Below are 19,308 nucleotides of genomic sequence, written 5' to 3'. Positions count from 1 at the left end.
TCTCACTTTCAGTAACTGGTGAGGGTGATACTTCTGGAGTGTAGGAACCAGCTGGTATTAGCGAAAGTGTGAAGATCTGCTGATGGAGAACGGGGCAGGGAAGGTTTGTGGGTGTGTTTTGAAGTCTGTTGGATGCAACTGGTTTAATTTCCTTTGTTCATCTGCTTGAGTGTTTGCAGTGATTTGAGAGGACGGTTTGCTCCCCCTCCAACACTTTCAGTGAAGTGTGCTGATACTGCCACTCATTAGGCTGTCAGCAGGATCCAATGCTGTGCATTCCGTTTACATCAGGAAATCCTCTCTTAGAGAACAATGCAAGATACCGCATCTGGCTCTATCTAGAGCTCATGCTTGAGAGAGACAGAGGGAGAGACAAAGAGAGCCAGAAACAGAGAGCAGGGGGCAGGGGACAGAACCAGTGGGGATAAAACAGGCAGAGATAAACAGTTCCTAAGACAGGACAAAGACACACCGAGAGAGTTGCAGAGCCGGAGACAGATGAAAACAGAGAGACTGAGGGAAGCATGAGCAACTGAACAAGACGCACAGAGAACTGCAGAGAATAAAAATGTGGAAAGGAAAGGAGAGAGAGAGAAGAGGGCAGAGAGGAGGAGGGTAGCAAGGGGAGAGATGGACAGGTGAGGGGGGCAGCAGGAGAGGGAGGGAAGAAGGGGAAAGGGGAGGGCGAGGGCAGGGAGGCAGAGGATCTTCCACCAAGCCTCTGTCTTATATTTTTAAGCTGCCACAATATTGGGGGGGGCCACTAGTTTGTATGTAAGATTTTACCAGCAATCAGAACCCAGGGAGTATGGAGAGGGAAGAGGCTGCTGCCCTGACTCACTGACTCCTCAGAGCAGTTACAAGCATTGAGGCAAGAAAGCTAGGGGGAGAGTGGTTAAAAAAAGTACTTTAAGAAACTCCAGAAAGTTTATGCAATAGTCTATCTTGGTTTTGGCAGCAATTTCTCAAAAGTGATCTGTGGAGTGAACTTCACGTCTTGAATCCAGATTTCCCAAAGCCGTGTGGGTGGAGATGGTTCCCCTGGAAGATGCTCGGGTTCTCCTTGGAAGAACCTGTCTGTGTTCACTTTGCTGCCCATTGTTCCCTGCACATCGAGGTGCCCAAGTTAAGGGTGTGTGTTCTAGTCAGGGCAGTTTTGGTCTCAGAGTAGAGAAATCCACTCAAGTTAAAAGGGAACCAAGTATTGGGAGGTTGGGATTGATGTATATGCCCTGCCATGTGTAGACCAGATAGCTAGTTGGAACCTGCTGTATAGCACAGGGAGCTCAGCTCGGTGTACTATGATGACTTAGCAGGTGGGATGGGGAATGGGAGAAGGGAGGTCCAAGAGGGAGGGGATATATGTATATAGAGAGCTGATTCACTTTATTTTATGTCAGAAACCAGCCCAGCATTGTAAAGCAATTCTGGCTCAACGTAACAAAAAGAGGGACCAAGTAATGAGAATGGCTTCCGTGGTGGCACAATGGTGAAGAATCCTCCTAATGCAAGAGACATGGGTCTGACTCCTGGGTTGGGGAAGTGCCCTGGAGTCAGAAATGGCAACCCACTCCAGTATTCTTGCCTGAAAAACTTCGTGGATAGAGCAGCCAAACAGGCTACAGTCCACAGGTTTGCAAAGAGTTGGACTTGACCGAGCATGCCCAGCGCAATGTTGAGCTCTTGCTTTGGGGCAGGAGCAGCGCTAAGTCCTTTAAATGTAATGTTTCGCTGTGTCCTCACAGCCGCTATATGGAGTAAATACATTTGACAGATGAGAAACAGAGATGCAGAGACGTAAAGTGATTCTTCCTAGGTTCTCTACGGTTTCAACCCAGGCAGCAAGGATGCACTTCATGTGATACAGACAATAACAACTCAGCAGATCTATCATCTATCTATCTTTTCATCGAGAAGACCTGATCATTTCTCTCCAAGGCAGTTGGAGTTCTAAAGAATAGATTCAGTGTCTGTCCACTTCCCTGACTCTTCCCAGGGCTTTCAATGGGGTTGTAGATATTAGCAAGACACCACCATACACTGAGAAGGGAATGGCAACCGATAAAACCAGTATTCTTGCCTGGAGAATTCCATGAGCAGAAGAGCCTGGTGGGCTACAGTCCATAGGGTCACAAAGAGTTGGACACAGCTGAGTGACTAACACTTTCACTTTCACCATACAATCATCTTTGATGTTCTACAGAAAAACTCAAATATCTTGGAAGCTCAGTCTACCTGCCTCGTCCTTAAAATGGCTTAACGTAAGGATTACTTCACCTCTGCATTGGCCAGTGGGACTGGAGGTGGACTAACCCTGGGTTAAACTGTTGAAGGCATTGGATTTTAACCTTGGAAGCTGGAACTTGACTTCCAAGACAGCAAATGCCAAAATGTGCTCTTTTGAACATCAGTTTTATGAGATGTTACCAAAAGGAAAGTCTTCAGGATCAGGAATGGTTAGGAAATACTGGGTTCCTCATGTTTTGGGAGGTTTCTCTTCTGCAGAATTTTTTCTTAGAAACAATGTGTATCAGCATTTGGGTCATTCCAATAGGATTGTCTTTCTCCCCCCTTCTCATCTACCCAAATGCATGCATTTCCTACTTTCCCCTGGATAGCTCATTTTGTACTCATCACATACTGCCTTGGTTTCATTATTTAATATCTGATGAATCCCTGTTTGCTTGCCCACCTAGATTGTGAATCTCCTGCATTTAGGGACCTAAACTTTCTTATAATTTAAGCCTATCTCTGGGTTATTTAGATCGTAAGTTTGAGTTTAAAAAAAGTCCATTTAGATCATGCAGGCATGCATGCTGTCACTTTGGTCATGTTCAACTTGTTGCAACCCCGGGAACTGTAGGCCACCAGGCTCCTCTCGCCATGGGATTCTCCAGACAAAATTTCTGGAGTGAGTTACCATTTCCTCCTCCAGGGGATCTTCCCGACCCAGGGATCCAACCTGTCTCCTATGTCTCCTGCATTGATAGGTGGGATCTTTATCACTAGCGCTGCCTGGGAAGCCCTGAATCTGGATTACTTTCTACCAAACTCTACCCCTGATTGAGAATTAGTCCTGAGATATTAATACCTCGGTACTTCCAGCCTATGGGACAGTGTGGCTGGAAAACCCCTCAGGCAGAGAGACAATGCGGAGCCATCAGAGGGTTTTGGAACGCCGTGGGACCCCTGAAAAGAGGGGCATGGTACTAGTGATGCCCTGTCCCGTTACCCAAGAGCAGCATTATTTAACTGACCTTCCTTATTCCTAGCAGTTAAAAGCACACACTCCTTCAGTCTTGTCCCAACACTTAAATGAGCAGTTTTCTTGTCTGGGCTAGAACATTTGCTTAGATTTCTCCCTGCTTCTGGAATCAACTGCTGCAAATCTCCCACTGCCTCAGTAGGAAACTGTTGAGTCAGCAAGATCACCATGTGACTTCTTCATCAAACGTCATTACCGATTATCTCATAAACAGCTGATGTTTCAGTCATGCCCTGATTTTTATCTGTTTTTTATTTTTTTAAATGTAAATCTTTTTAGTTTCATTATTGTCATGTTCTGGCCTATCTGAAGAGGCAGATATTAAAATAAGCGACTTTGCCTCAGCCTCTTGTTATTGCCTCCAAATTTCATTTGTCATTTTATCTCCTGTTCTAGAGAACATCATGGCTTCCCAGGCGGCGCTAGTGGTAAAGAACCCACCTGCCAATGGAGGAGACTTAAGAGACACGGGTTCCATCCCTGGGTGGAGAAGATCCCCTGGAGAAGGGAATGGCAACCCACTCAGTATTCTTGCCTGGAGAATCCCATGGACAGAGGAGCCTAGGGGGCTACAGTCCATGGGGTCGCCAAGAGTCGGACATTACTGAGGCGATTTAGCATGCAGCACAGAGATGAGAGCTGGCTAGTTAAAGCGCTGGATAAATGAGCACAGGGATACACAGGCAAACATCTGGCAGGGGTTGTCCCCAGCTCTTCGGCTGGCCTGGATTCCTCATCCTACCAGCAGGAGATGATGGCCTCCACCGGAGATGTCATCACCACTCTCAGCACAACTAGCTCCCAGAAGGAGGGAGGCCCGCTTGGTTACTAATACTGATTGTTTCCTGCCTGACGCCCTGGCCTCAGAGTTCTACCTCCTGAGACCTCTTATAAACACCAGGGCTGCTGCTCCTGCTCCGTGTCGCCTTGACTGGATCCTCCGCGTAGGAGTTCACCCCCCTCTACCCCAGCTCTGGACACATTTTGCAGCAGTTCTCTTATACCTCTTGGCACTTAGGAGTTTGCCTTCCTATCCAAATTAAGGATTTCTGGACGCCCCATCTTTCCTTTTCTCACGCACTCAGTATGGCGTCTGCCATTTTTAGATATTCGGTGAATATAATGAGTTTAACTGAATTGGAATTTGGAGGAAGAAAATCCTCCCTGGTCCTTTTCCCTTTGTTGCAGGATTGGAATGTGTCGCAGATGGATGTCCAGTGGCCTTTCTGGGAGTCTCACAGCACCGCTGCCCCAGACATGTGTCAGCCAGGCCTGGAATTTACACTAGGAGAGACATTCATGTCCCAAGAAGTTTTTTGTTAAAAAAGAAAGCAGAAACCACATAGTGTCTTAATTGCTAGCCATTAGTATTAAGTTGAACTGTAGGAAATCACCATTGTTAAGGTCACCAGTGGTGGTTCCCACCTAAGGGCTTAGCCTGGTTAGTAGACGTGTGGGCAGGTGAAGATGTGGAAAATGGCATTTCCACAATTGTTGGAGACAGGCTGCTGTGGGTTTGTAGGAAGGAGCCCCAGAAAATAAAGATAACTAGGGGAAAGAGGGTAATAAAGACAAGATGGGTGTAGTGCAAAGTGAGTTTCCCCATAGCCTGTGAGCTTGGCTCAGGCCACTCCTGTCACAATGGGCCAGGGCAACCAGAGGGCTGCTGCGCTAGGTTCTGTGAGGTCCACCTTGCTTTCTTCCTGCTTCTGTTTCTTAGCGTGGGCAGCTCAAGAGTATGTAGCCAAGAGGGAGAGTGGCTCTTCTCGAACAGACACCTGTAGCTGCAAATCCCTACTCAATGCAGGTAACTTTTGGCCCCAGTTAAATGCTGGCCATCCACAAACATTCGCTGGTTGGCATCATAAGCCAAAACCAAAGTCAGGTTAACACCACCAGCACCTACACCCTCTCTTCACTCATGGGGTACCTAAGTCCTCTTCAAGAGAAAAGACGCCAAACTCTGTTGTCAGTCTGCAAAAATGTAAGTGCAACCAAAACCACAGATGCCATTGCCCCAGTGAGTCGAAACCCAGCTGGCCAAGGCTTTAACCTAATCTGAATCAGCAGGATGCTTAGGGACCTTGATATGACCGTTGGTTCATGTGACTCTCAGATATTCAGATGTTATAATGAGACCCCACTGAGTGAGAAAGGAGACGTCAGCATTTATGTTCGGTACCATTTATGTGCCATATTACATTTATGTGCGTCCATTTAATGAGGAGAGGTGGGAAAGGAAGATGTGGGAATTACACCCTGACATAGGGCAGGGGAGAAATAGCACTTCTGTGTATTTTGGGAAGGTGTCTCATCCCCAAATGGAATCTATAAAGCCAGGATAATTTAATGTTTTCTCCGAGAACTTGATCTTTCAGGAATCCATCACATGATTTTCATAGATTTATTTGTTCTCCCTGGAACCAACATTGACAAGTGAAACTCTTCTATTTCACAGTAACCAAGAAACAGAAGAATGAGGTGTTAAGGGCCGTTAGGTAATTCAGTAACAAGTAGATGTGTGTTACATTTAATGACATAGTATGGTAGAGAAGCAAAAAACAAAAACGGTTTCTAGATTCAGCTCTAACACTAACTAGTGGTGAGAACTCAGATCAGGTCCTTAACTGCTGGGCCTTGAACTTCCTATCTGTAAAATCATGACAAGGGGTTGGACGATTTCCCATCCAGCTGTACTATTCTATCATTCGAGATTGTGTTGCCATCATTGTTTAACATGCTATCATGAAGGGAAGTAGGCATTCGTAAAGAAACTATTGGACAAGCAATAAGCAAATCGTTGCTCTTCTTGGTCTTCAGGTTTCCTTCTTTTGTCCCACCGTTGCTCTTCAAAATGCATGGAAGTCAATCAGCAGGAACATACGAGCCCTCATCCTTAAAAGCCACTTTTGTTTTTACTTTATGAAAACAGGGGCAGGAAGGAGAGAGGGGCAATATTTAGGCACCGGATAACAGAACAAAAGGGCAAAGTCATTCAGCTGGAGGAAAGGAGACAGAGTTGCCCAAGCTTTAATAAAGAAAATATCCCCTAAGTAAGTCTTTCCTCCCTTAGAACACCTAGGAGAGTGATACCTTTTCCTGTCTCTGTATTCCTCCCCGGCACTCTACGGGAATTGATTCAGGGAAAGGACTGCACCTCGAGTACATAATAAACATCTCCAGGAGAGGTGGGGAGCACGGGCAGAAGCAGGAAGGAGATGAAGGAAAATCAATTGCTTGGTGCTGACAACTTCTTCTTGTTATAACAGTACTCTGTCACATTGCATTAGCAGCACTTTGCAATTGTATGTGTTTTTGCTAACAGGCTGTAAAAGTGTAATCATATGAGCACTGAATGCATTGTATTAGTGGGAATGATTCGAGGGGATGTGCGCTTTATTATACCAGTATGGTGTATAATGTGTTGCTTACTGAAGTGAGACTTATCATTTTAGTGAAAGAATATTTATTATTTGCTTGTTGTGGCGCTGGTGCCTTCCAGGGAAAGCTGCTTGTTTCTCTTGAGGTGAGGGGAGGGAAGATTGTCTCCACTCATCCTTCTCGCCCCACTCTGTAGAGTCAAGCAGAGTGATCCTGAAATTGGGATTAAAAAAAAAAAAGAATCACTTGGAGTACCAAGTTCCCAACCATCTGAGAAAGCAGTGGCTCTGCTTGGATTTCCAAACAGCATTTGTAAAACCAATGGGATGGTTGCTGCAAAGCATCTTCTGCACAGAAAGTTGAAGCAACAAAAGGGAGGGAATTTCACACGTATGTGGGAGTGACTGTGAACTGTACAGATCCTTTGGGGAAGGGACGTTCACAGAAAGATGAGCTAGAACTAGAGACAGCATGAAAGGAGGCAGGCAGGATCCTTGAGCCTAGATTTCTTGGCTTGAAAGAATTTTGCAGGAGTTTCAGTTCAGTTCAGTTCAGCTCAGTCGCTCAGTCGTGTCTGACTCTTTGTGACCCCATGAATTGCAGCACGCCAGGCCTCCCTGTCCATCACCAACTCCCGGAGTTCACTCAGACTCACGTCCATCGAGTCAGTGATGCCATCCAGCCATCTCATCCTCTGTCGTCCCCTTCTCCTCCTGCCCCCAATCCCTCCCAGCATCAGGGTCTTTTCCAATGAGTCAACTCATCGCATGAGGTGGCCAAAGTATTGGAGTTTCAGCTTTAGCATCAGTCCTTCCAAAGAAATCCCAAGGCTGAATGCAGGAGTTTAACGCTTTCCAACCAGTGCTGGAGTGAATTATTGGCCTTTCTAGGAGGGATCTCCTGACTGCATCAGGCAAATCGTCCAACCACTCAATGGACATTGATCACACATTGAAAGAGTGTGCACGTATGTGTTTGCTCTTGCTTAACTGACCACAGCTAAAATTGACACCCGGACCTGTCCTTGTAATTTGTCTGTATTTGTCACAGGACTGTTGTAACAGAGTACCATAAATTGATGACTTCAACAACAGACATGTATTGTCTCCCAGGTCTGGAGGCTGGAAGTCCAAAATTAAGGCGTTGGCAGGATTGGTCCCTATTGAGGACTCTCGTGCCTCTCTCCTGGTTGTGGAGGTCGTTTGGAATCTCTGGACTTGTAGGTTTTTGGATGCATCACTCTGCCCTCTGCTTTCATATTTGCATGACGTATGTGTTCCCTGTTGAATTAGTGGGGATGATTCCAGGGAATGTGCACTCTGTGATGCCAGTATGGTGCATAACGGGTTGCTTCCCAGAGTAAGACCTTCTCATTTTAGTGAAGGGACCCTATGTGTGTGGCTGTATCCAAACTTCCCCTTTCTGTAATGATATTGCTTCATTATAAAAAGTCATATTGGATTAGGGACCCAGTGTGACCTTACCTTAACTACTTATATCTGTGATGACCCTATTTCCAAGCATGTTCACATTCTGAGGTGCTGGGGGTTAGGACTCCAACATACAAATGGTGAGGGTTGTGTAACAACCTCAGTTGTAATTGAACAGTTGAACTCATGACAGCTCTCCACCTCTGAGAACTGTTTATAATGCACATTTTGAGACTGGGGTGAATTTCCCGTCTATATCCAGCGAAGTCCACCAACCGACATTAGTCTCCACCATCAGGATCACACCGGACTTGCCACTCACCGCGTGGTGGGCATGTCGTTCAGGTGCCCTGAATGCATTAGCTTAGGAAACAGACTCACAGACCCAGAGAATGAACTCATGGTTGCCAGAAGGGAAGGAGGGGGGAAGGGATAGGCAGGGAGTTTGGATCAGCATGAGCACACTGCTATATTTAAAATGGATAACTGGCAAGGACCTACTGTATGCCACGGGGATCTCTGCTCTTTGCTACCTGCCTGCCTGGGTGGGAGGGGAGTTTGGGGGAGAAAGAACACGTGTATCTATGGCTGAGTCCCTTCACTGCTCACCTGAAGCTATCACAACATCTGTGGCGGATTCATTTCGATATTTGGCAAAACTAATACAATATTGTAAAGTTTAAAAATAAAATAAAATTAAAAAAAATAAAAGAAAAGGTTAAGAAAAATAAAGTAAGTCTCTTGTAGACACCATAAAAAATTCATTCATTGATTTAATACTCAAAATTGCTACGAGCTAGTTTTTATTCATATCCTCATTTTACAGATAAAGAGATTGAGGAATAGAGGGATTAAATAAATTATCCCAGGTGACACAATGAATTCAGGTTTCAAACCTGGACTATTGGGCTCATGAATTTCTGCATTTAACCACTTTTTTAACCTCTCCTAATCAGACAGAATCTGGATATAATCCTTATATAAATGTTTCCTCTCTTTATATGATATTTGTATCTAATTTTTTTTGCTGATAGGGCTTTACAATATAACAAAAGAACATTATAAAGCACTTTTAGACTTTAGGTCAGATGATGCAAGTGGGAATCATATTGACTTTTGAGGCCTCGGTTTGCATTTCCCAGTGGCCCAGCAGAGAGTGTCATCCTTTAAAGTGGATATTTCACTCTGGGACTTGAGCACAGGCTGGAGACAGAGGAGGTGAAGACGGCCACGGGCAGGGATAGGGTGGTGTTGGCTGGGACTCCAAGTTACACTTCCTCAAAGTCATGTGGTGACTTTGACCTGTATCTGGGCTCCCATCCAAGACTGAAGTGGGTCCAATCTGGCAGGCAGAGAATGCCAGCAGGTGTCTGCAGGCAGGGTGGCATTTGCAGGCAGAATAATGGAGGATCTTGTTTCCTACAGTTAGTGACTTAGAGTAAGAGCCTAGCTAGTGGTGGAGGCGATGGACATAGGAGTCCAGCTCCCAGCAGAGAGTGGGGCCAGGGTGACTGAGGGGAAATAGCTTATATTGAGAACCTGTTGGACCTGCCAAAAATCACTGTGGTTGTTGTTGTTCAGTCATTAAGTCATGTCTGACTCTTTGTGGCCCCGTGGACTGCAGCATGCCAGGCCTCCCTGTCCTTCACTATCTCCTGGAGTTTGCTCAAACTCATGTCCACTAAGGCGGTGATGCCATCCAACCATCTCATCCTCTGTCGCCCCCCTTCTCCCCTTGCCCTCCGTCTTTCCCAGCATCAGGGTCTTTTCTGATAAGTCAGCTCTTTGCATCAGGTGGCCAAAGTATTGGAGCTTCAGCTTCAGCATCACTGTGACAATATATTATTCACATTTCAAAAATAGGCCATAGACACGTCTTAATCTACCCTTGTGTTCGTTGCTAGCAAAGGACTGAGCTAGAAAATGGCCCTGTGCTGCCTAGAACAAAAGCCTGTCTCTTTCGCTGTACTACACGGTCCAGCAGGTTTACACAGGAGGAATTACAAGGAGCTGAGGGTTCAGGCTGCAGATCCTTGGTGTTTAATGATAAGTGCGGTTGAGGGAAGAAAGAATCCATACATAAAATGTAGACAAGGGACAGAATCCCCACACATATGTACAGTCACTGATGTTTGGACCACTTGGGTGTGTTTGCCAGGCAACCAAAGTAACGGATAAGTGACACCTAAGTGGGAACCAAGTCAGCATTGCTGCAAAGGGAGGTTTCTTTTCTGAACTTGAAGGCATTTACAAGCTCCCACTTTTGTTTCTATTACAACTTATTACAGACAGCCTTAGGTATCCATGTGAGTTTTGCATCCACAGTTTAAATTAACTGAATTTGAGTTCTTCAGGTCCTGAGGACATAATAGTTTTCTTTAAAGTAATTAAAAGTAGGCTAAAATTGTTTTTTCTAAAGTGAAACATTTTTAGTCTTTACTGAATCTGTTACAATATTACTTCTGTTTTATGTTACTTTTTTTTGGTCATGAGGCATGTGGGATCTTAGCGCCCTGACCAGAGATTGAACTTCTGGACTGCCAAGGAGGTCCCTATAATTTTCTTTGATTCATACTTTCAGTATTGCCTCATACTGAATTGTGCTGAACTTCATGTATGTGTTCACACAGAATTATATATTTGCTACATAAAGTTTCTTTTGATTTTGTGATTTTCCGATACCATCTTTTTCTAACCAAGCAGCAGGTGGGTTTTTTTTTTTTTTTGTATACCTACTTTATTTTGTGATAGGTATTGATGAAAATTCAATTAAGCAATTGAGTTAAGAAGAAAAGAAAAGGGAATTTATTTAAGCCAAACTGAGAATTATAACCCAAGAAACAGACTCTCAGAAGCTCTGAGGACTCTTCCACCTGTTAAAAGCTGAAGGCACAGTCATATACATTTTTGAGACAGAGGATTGTACATGAAAATGACATGTTGACACTTAACATAGAGTTCCCAGGGACCACGGATAAGCATGTACAATGTGAACTGTGAGTCACCATGACCTTGTACAGAGCTGGGGAAGAATACTATTCTCTTACGAAGTTACATTGTTGGTTGGGGTCAGAAGAAAGAAAAAAAAAATTGATCTTTATGTATCTGGGAAGAGATCACCCTGGAAAAAAGAGCAGAGAGAAGGCTAAACTTGAGTATGATGAAGACTTCATTCCCCATGCTCAGATTTTCCCTGGGAGATTTTGAACTGACCCTGAAATGGAGAAACACTTTAGGATGGTGATTTTACCATCCCTTGAGCTTTTTGTGAATTTCTTTCCCCCTGAAGTAAAATCCCTTGGAGGAGCTAGAGGTTTCATTGGTGAGGAGTCCGTTTTCTTGTGGGTTCTCTTTGGGCTCCATGGTGCCCCAGGGATTAACAGGAGATCTCTGCTCCGAGATCTCTACCCCACGAGCCTGTGAAGCCTGAGAGGCTCTCTCCAGCGCCAGGGCTGGGGCTGTTAGCAGAGCGGGGGTGGAGGATGAGCGGTGAGGTCAGGCAGGTCTGGAAAGGCCTCCACTTCATGACAATCTGACAGTGTCTAGAAATAACCTAATTTTGTAATCAGCCTGTTTTGAAGCCATTATTTATGTCTCCCTATCACAGAAACAACGGTCTTTTAATGATCTACATAACATTTAATTATAATTCAGTTATCTGATGTAAGTAATTTCAGTACCTCTTAATATAACAAATCTCCAGCGTGGAATATCTGGCTAATAAGAGATGACAGGTGGTCGTTACTCTGTGAACCTCACCATCTTTCACTAGCACTTGCTGTGATAAGTTAAATAAACCATCCTTCAATGTGGGAAACTCCCTAGGTGGCCCTCCAGGGAAATGCAGGCACTGAGCTCCCTAGGACCAGACAAATGGTGACATCTTGAGCATAACGATGAGGCTGCTGGAGACAGCTGAGTGCTGTGTGTTATTTGAGGCTCTTGAGTCTTATTACCTCATTATTAAAGCCAGAAAGTTCAGGTTAGGACAGAGCCATAATGAGGTAAAGGTCACAGATTCCGTCCTGTGCAGGTTTAGTCCTACTTACTTTGCTGACAAAGGTCCATATAGTCAAAGGTATTTTTTTTTTTTTTTTGTCAGTAGTCATGTACAGATGTAAGAGTGGGACCATAAAGAAGATTGAGCACTGAAGAATTGATGCTTTTGAACTGTGGTTTTGGAGAAGACTCTTGAGAGTCCCTTGGACTGCAAAGAGATCAAACCAGTCAATCTTAAAGGAAATCAACCCTGAATATTCATTGGAAGGACTGATGCTAAAGCTGAAGCTCCAATACTTTGGCCACCTGATGCGAAGAGTCAACTCATTGGAAAAGACCCCGATGCTGGGAAAGATTGAGAGCAGGAAGAGAAGGGGATGACAGAGGACAAGATGGTTGGATGGCATCATTGGCTCAGTGGCCATGAGTTTGAGAAAACTCCGGGAGATGGTGATGGACAGAGAAGCCTGGTGTGCTGCAGTGAGTGAGGTCATGGTCAGATACAACTGAGCAACTGAACAACAAGTTCTTGATCCTGAAGAGTTGTTTTAAAAAGTAGTAAATTGGTTAGAAGAAATAGACACCAACAGTTGGCCAATAAAAATCATGGGTTTTTAAGAAAAGAAGTCATATTATGGGAGAATGTCTTTCAAAAAAATTATCTGGGGATTTCTGGACAAAAGGATATGGATCAGCTCTTTTGATAGGAGAAGCAATGTCTTCTGATGATTTTCTCTGTGTGTAACCATTGATCCCACATTTCCTTGTCTCCATTTGGGCATGAAATCCCTGGAGCCAGCTCTACTCAGCCACACCTTGTAAGTACACAGCCTAGATTGGGACTGATAGGAAAAAAGATGAGGAAACTCAGGAGCACCTCAAGTGACTGTGCCCCAAGTAAATGCCCATGGGCTTACTTGGCATCTTGGAGCCTTATCAAGGGAGCCATTTCAAGGAAAATTGGTGGAGTATCTGGATGGTCTCAAAGCTTAATTACAAAGAGACAATATCACTCCAAGTTGGAAAGGAAATTAAAGTGGAAATAGGGTCCAATGATCAGAAACCTGGATGTTAAGATCATTGGAGTCCTAGGTCCTAGCTCAGAAGTCCACGCCATAGCAAGGCCATGATGAAAACCAATGGGATTGAAGAGTTTGCACATTAAGATACCATGCCTTTATATGACTGGATGGATCTATGATGCATCAGGTATTTTGGGGGAGAAACTTTTTACTTTTTCACTTGTCATGTTTTCATGAACTGAATGTTTTAATGACGTTTTCTAGTTATTACTACACACATTAATGTTCCTACTGGCCCAGCCTGTGTTCCTGATGTTCTTCCTACTTTGAGTTCACACTGTTGATGGATCTTAGAACGCCTGCTTATCTTTTCTTTTTTTTTTTAATTTTAATTTTATTTTATTTTTAAACTTTACATAATTGTATTAGTTTTGCCAAATATCAAAATGAATCCGCCACAGGTATACATGTGTTCCCCATCCTGAAAGCTTATCTTTTCTGAATGCCCCCACCCTTGCCATCTTTCAAAGCACAGCACAAATAAGACTTTCACTCTTTGCCTGATCATGTGGTTTGTACTTATCACAGAGGCCCTAAGTTAGGACACATTCCGTGTTCCTGTTTTGTTCCAGCTTTTTTCCTGATTCATCTTTGCAGCCCACACAGCTCCTTGCATATTTTAAATGTTAAAGAAAGATTTTTGAATGAATAAGTGATTGTGGGGGTAAAGACTTATTTGGATCTGTAAAAAGCTTGAACTTCAGACATTTATTTCAAATTATAGAGATCCTGTGAGTCTACTTAAGTGATGGCATTTGCCTAAGGCCTTAAAAATATTTATTCTCTGAAGTAGGTTAAATGTTCACTTCCGGATCCCTTCCTTTCAGATGTTTCATTGACTCAGTAAGCATTTTCTTTACAGATACTAACTGTAAAACATTTCGCATCAGGTTTTCTCCAGATAATGACAAAATACAAGAGTGTGAATTGGTGAAGGTGTGACTTACTTGTCCAATATATCCTAAAGCCATTTAGATTTCTGCTCCAAAGTATATCTTAAATAGAAGGGTTTTTCTCTATTTGCATTGCCACCAGTCTGGTTTAACCCATTACTGAGTATCTTTTCCCTCATCTGCTCCAACACTTAATTGGCATCCCAATTATTCAACTATTCTGCCAATTACTCACTAGGCTTCAGCAACATTGTTTTTCAGTTCCTTTGAACTCTTAAACCAAACAAAATTATACAAAACAAAGATTAAATCAAAATAGATCTTTCCCTAAAACCTCCCAGAATTCTGATACCCTGTCTTCTTGTCCTTCACAACTCTTTATATACATATATATCATGATTGTTTATTTCATGTCAGTTTCCCCTCTAGATTATAAGTTTCACCAAGGCAGACACTGTCTGCTTTGCTCAGCACAGTACAGGAAGACACTGCCTGCCTGGAGGTAGGATGCTCAATGAATTTTTTGTTGATAGAATATAGATTCTGTCTATGACTCTTAGTTTTTCCTCTCCTGGGAGAGACCTCAGAGTCTAATTCTCCTTCCTCATGACAACAGAGGACTGAAGTCTGCCTTTATTTGCCGCCATACCTGGTCTAAGTTTGCAGCTCTGCGGCTTCTTTACCTGATCTTTCTGGAGCACTTTTAGTCACTTTGCCATCTTCTAAAATTACTCGAGTTGGTGTTTTGCTCTTTAAAGCTGGTGCCCAGAGATGAATGTGATTTTCCACCTATGGCCTGACTGTTATACTCCTGAGTGGGACTAGCATCTTCTTCAGATGTCGTATCTCCATTCACACAGCCTAAGTCTGCATTGATTCCCATGCAAATCCATCAGCTTGCTGCTGATTCTTGCTGCTGATTCTTCCATTTCTTCATTCAATATGCTTTTAGGATGCCTTGTTGGTGTTTTGGACCCACCTCCGTAACTTTGCATTTATTCTTATAAAAAATAATCATTTTACACTGCTAATTCCTAATTTTCTCATCCATTAAAATCATTATCTTTCTTGGATTCATGTATTCTGCAAAACCTATATATTCATTCACTTAATTTTTTATTGAACACCTACTATCCTCTGAACTATGTATTAAATATGGTTCTTTATAAGGTGTGCATGGTGGCTGCCTTCACAGGCACACAGTCTGGTCACTGACAAGAAATTTGAATGCTTCAGTGAAAACATAATCTTTATGGCAGTCGTTTGAAATCCCTTCTAGGTACCGATCAATTAATTAGGCAGAATTTTCCAGATATTTTGTCAACCAATTAATAACCCAGCTAACGTATTATTGTTTGGCTCATTACCAACAATCTGGATGTAAACTCTTTCCAGGCACCATTCCATGTATAGTTAAGTCCCCCACACACCAATGAGTTCCATCCTGAAAGTGTGTTTGTACATCCAATTTGTTCATAAGTCCAACAAAGGTAGCTTACATACCCGACTAACATAATTGGCTATATAGTACTGTACTGTAATAGATTTATAATACTTTTCAGATAAAAAGTACATAAAATCAAACACATAAAAAAATAAAGAAAACAGTTTTAACCTTACAGTTGAGTACCCTAAAAAGTATAGTAGTACAGGGCAACAGCTGGCACACAGGGGCTGGCACGCGTTTGCACCTTTGAAAGCTTGTAACCTGCAGTTTCTAATGTAGGGGACTCACTGCTCCACACTTCTTGGTGTCCTCATTACACTCACACCTGAGTCTATTTTCATGGAGACCATCTTTGTTTATTCATAAAACAGTAATGCATGCCTCCCAACCGCTGTCAGACCTGTTCCCTTTGCCTGTTATTTCTTTTCTTCATAGTACTTACCACTTGCTGCTAGGTCATGTAGTTTGCATACTTATTTTTTAAATCATTTGTTTTCCCTCATTAGAACATAATCTCTATGCAGGCAGGGACTTTTTCTGTTTTGATCATTGCCATAACCCCATTGAGAAGATTGGAGAAGGAAATGGCAACCCACTCCAGTGTTCTTGCCTGGAGAATCCTAGGGATAGGGGAGCCTGGTGGGCTGCCGTCTATGGGGTTGCACAGAGTTGGACACAACTGAAGCGACTTAGCAGCAGTAGCAGCATTGAGAAGAACGGGACCTGACACACAGTAGGCACTCAGTCAATAGCTGTTCAATGCAATTGAAATAAATTAACAAAAATCTTTCGTCATCGTGTAGTGAGAGTCTCCTACATCAGTCAGGGTTCTGGCAGGAAAAAGAGGGTAGAGTTAAACTTGGTATTTGTGGGGAGTTTCATCAAGGAAATCTTGACAAAGGTTTGGGAGGGGTTTGGGGAAGCCAAGGAGGGGCATTGCAGTATTCCGGGGCTGGTAATAGCATGGAGTCTCTGCCTTCTCCAGGCCTGAAGGGAGAGGAGAGGGGCTGCTATGGAGACCCCAGAGAGGGCCCCCAACAGGAACGATGACCCAGAGGAGAGGGAGGCAGCCCCCACGCATGCCTGGCAGGGACGGGACTGGGCCGTACGTACTCCGTCCTCACTTTCTTCCCAGCTTCTGTCTCCTGCTAGGAGCTGCCACTGGCCAAATTTCCACTGCGGTCAGGCGAGGGTGCCCCATAACTCAGTCCTCAAGATTCAGCCTCCTAAGGCAAAGGGTAGGATGGGAAAAGGTGGAGAGACTAGCAGGAAATATCCAGAAGGTGTCTTAGAGCAAATAAGCTGTTGCCATTTGGTTACCAAGTTGCCCAAAGGCCATGGGGAGATCTGGTTACATGGAGTTCAAGGGGAAGCTGCTGGGTGTGACTGGGAAAGAGAAAGGTTATGAGGGGGTTATGTAGATGTTGTGGAGAAGGCAATGGCACCCCACTCCAGTATTCTTGCCTGGAAAATCCCATGGACGGAGGGGCCTGGTGGGCTGCAGTCCATGGGGTCGCTAGGAGTCGGACACGACTTAGTGACTTCACCTTCACTTTTCACTTTCATGCACTGGAGAAGGATGGCAACCCACTCCAGTGTTCTTGCCTGGAGAATCCCAGGGACGGGGGAGCCTGGTGGGCTGCCGTCTATGGGGTCGCACAGAGTCGGACACGACTGAAGCGACTTAGCAGCAGCATGTAGATGTTGAGCAGTCCTGGGGGCAGAGAGGGGAGGGATCTTCCTATCTCAGGAAAGGAGAAGGTGAATATCTGAGAGTGGCATCCAGAGCTGGAGAGAGGTTCACTCATGAGTAAAGCTTAGCATCAAGTGACTCAGATGCTAATGTGTTCTACCGTGAAAATTCATTGGGCCTCTGTGATGTTGGAGAGAGCATGCTACCCCTGCAAGAGAAGTCCTTAGAAAGCTGCACAAGCAGTAGGACCCTACTCCCCGATGTATTAGAAATAACAATGGAGAAGCTGGGAGGTATCAAGATGAAGAATATTGTTTCTGGTACCTGTCTAACAATTGCTCTCTCCTCCATCTTTGGGGAGATTAAGATTGGTTTGGGGGGTGAGTCTGTACATTGCATGAATTTAGAGAAGTGTGAGACACTGTTTTAGCTCTCCAATTCCTAGAATGAGTGTGGCTTCTGAGAACCTCTCTTTGCATTAGTATTCAAACCACCCTGAGAAGATTCCAAGATTGCGGGGGAATGACAGGAGAGTTCGGCATCCAGGAGTCTGGCTGTCATTGACGGTTTTAAGCTGCGACTGTGGGTGCCCGTCTGGTATCCCGATCCTCTGCCTGCTGGGAGTGCCATGCAGGATCATCACCCTCCCTTCACCCCAGCCACCTGTCAGTTGGCATTCGCCAGTAAATTGGGGTCAGAGTGGTCTGCTTTCCTTCTGGGTGAAAGAAGAGGGCTGCAAAATGCCCTGGGAGCCACCCCTGGTGCCAGACACGCAAGCCGACCTGGCAGAGTGGAAACAAGCCGAGGACTCGTGCAAATGTGGGTGTGAGACAGAACAACCCGGGCTGGGGCAAAGGCACTCTTCACTTCTGCTTGGTCGAGGAGTCGCTGTGCTTTCTGAACCCGGGGCAGAGTGGCAGGACTTGGTGCTCAGAAATGTCACCGTCAACCCCAGCATGGGGCGGGGAGGACTTGGCTGGAGTGGGGGAGTACTTCTGTAGTGGAGAAATGCGCAGCAGCCATCAACAGTCTGCAGAGGCCATAGAGAGCTTATGCTTCAAACAATAAAAATGAGAAGAGGAGGAACAGGACTCTGAGGGAGAACAGAGCTTGTTTAAGGCATGGTGGCTGAGCAAGGAGAGAACTGGGGAAGACAGAATGCCAGCATGACAGGGAAAACAGCAGTGAGGTCTCCTAGGTGAGAGAAAGCTGAAAATCCAACGAGAAGAGCTCCTTACCTATGAGATAAAGTTCAAATAGGGTAGCCTTGGTGGTCACGTGAATCTCCAAGGTTCCCTCAAGACTTCCAGGTCACCTGATGACTTCCAAGTCAGAGTGATAGAAGCTGATGATTTCCATCCCAGATTTCAATCCTGAAATTTCAGACTTCAATATTTTTTTTCCTGCATCTGAATGCCCAGTGAGTGCCTGCTCAGTCTCTGTTGTGTCCAACTCTATGTGCAACCCCTGTGGACTGTAGACTGCCAGGCCCCTCTGTCCATGGAATTTTCCAGGCAAGAATACTGGAGTGGGTTGCCCTTTTTTCCTCCATGGGCTCTTACTGACCCAGGGATCGAACATGGATCTCCTTCATGAAGTATTTTGCTTCAAATTCAGCATCATCCAAAATAGAAATAAACATCCTCTTCCCCACAAGCACCATCTTCCTTCATTTCTTTTTAATTGCATTACATTCCCTTGGGTTGTACAAACCAGACCCTGGACCACTATTGCTGGCTTCCTTTCCCTATCTCTGTCCAATTTATCACTCGGTCCAGTGGACTCAAGTACTTTCTCTCATCTTCTTCAACACAATTACCACATCTTTAGTTTAGATCTTCATTATTTCTTATCTGAGTCATGGCATCCTCTTCCAAGAGCCCTATTCTCTGTGAGTCCAATGTCTATGATGGAGTCAGAGTGATGTTTCTGAAATTTATAGCAGATCGCGTTGCTCAACGCAATTTGCCTTCACTGCTTTAAGATAAACTTCAGCCTGCTCAGCGTGGCTGATCAGCATGAGGTAAAACATCAGTTCCTCAAAGAAGCCTCCCCATCTCCAGTGTTGGTTAGACTCCCCCTACCTATACAGTCTCATACATTCCTGTGACAGAACCA

Source organism: Bubalus kerabau, chromosome 21 (genome assembly GCF_029407905.1).
Source record: "Bubalus kerabau isolate K-KA32 ecotype Philippines breed swamp buffalo chromosome 21, PCC_UOA_SB_1v2, whole genome shotgun sequence".
Lineage (NCBI taxonomy): Eukaryota > Metazoa > Chordata > Mammalia > Artiodactyla > Bovidae > Bubalus > Bubalus kerabau.
This window is presented reverse-complemented; position numbering follows the sequence as displayed.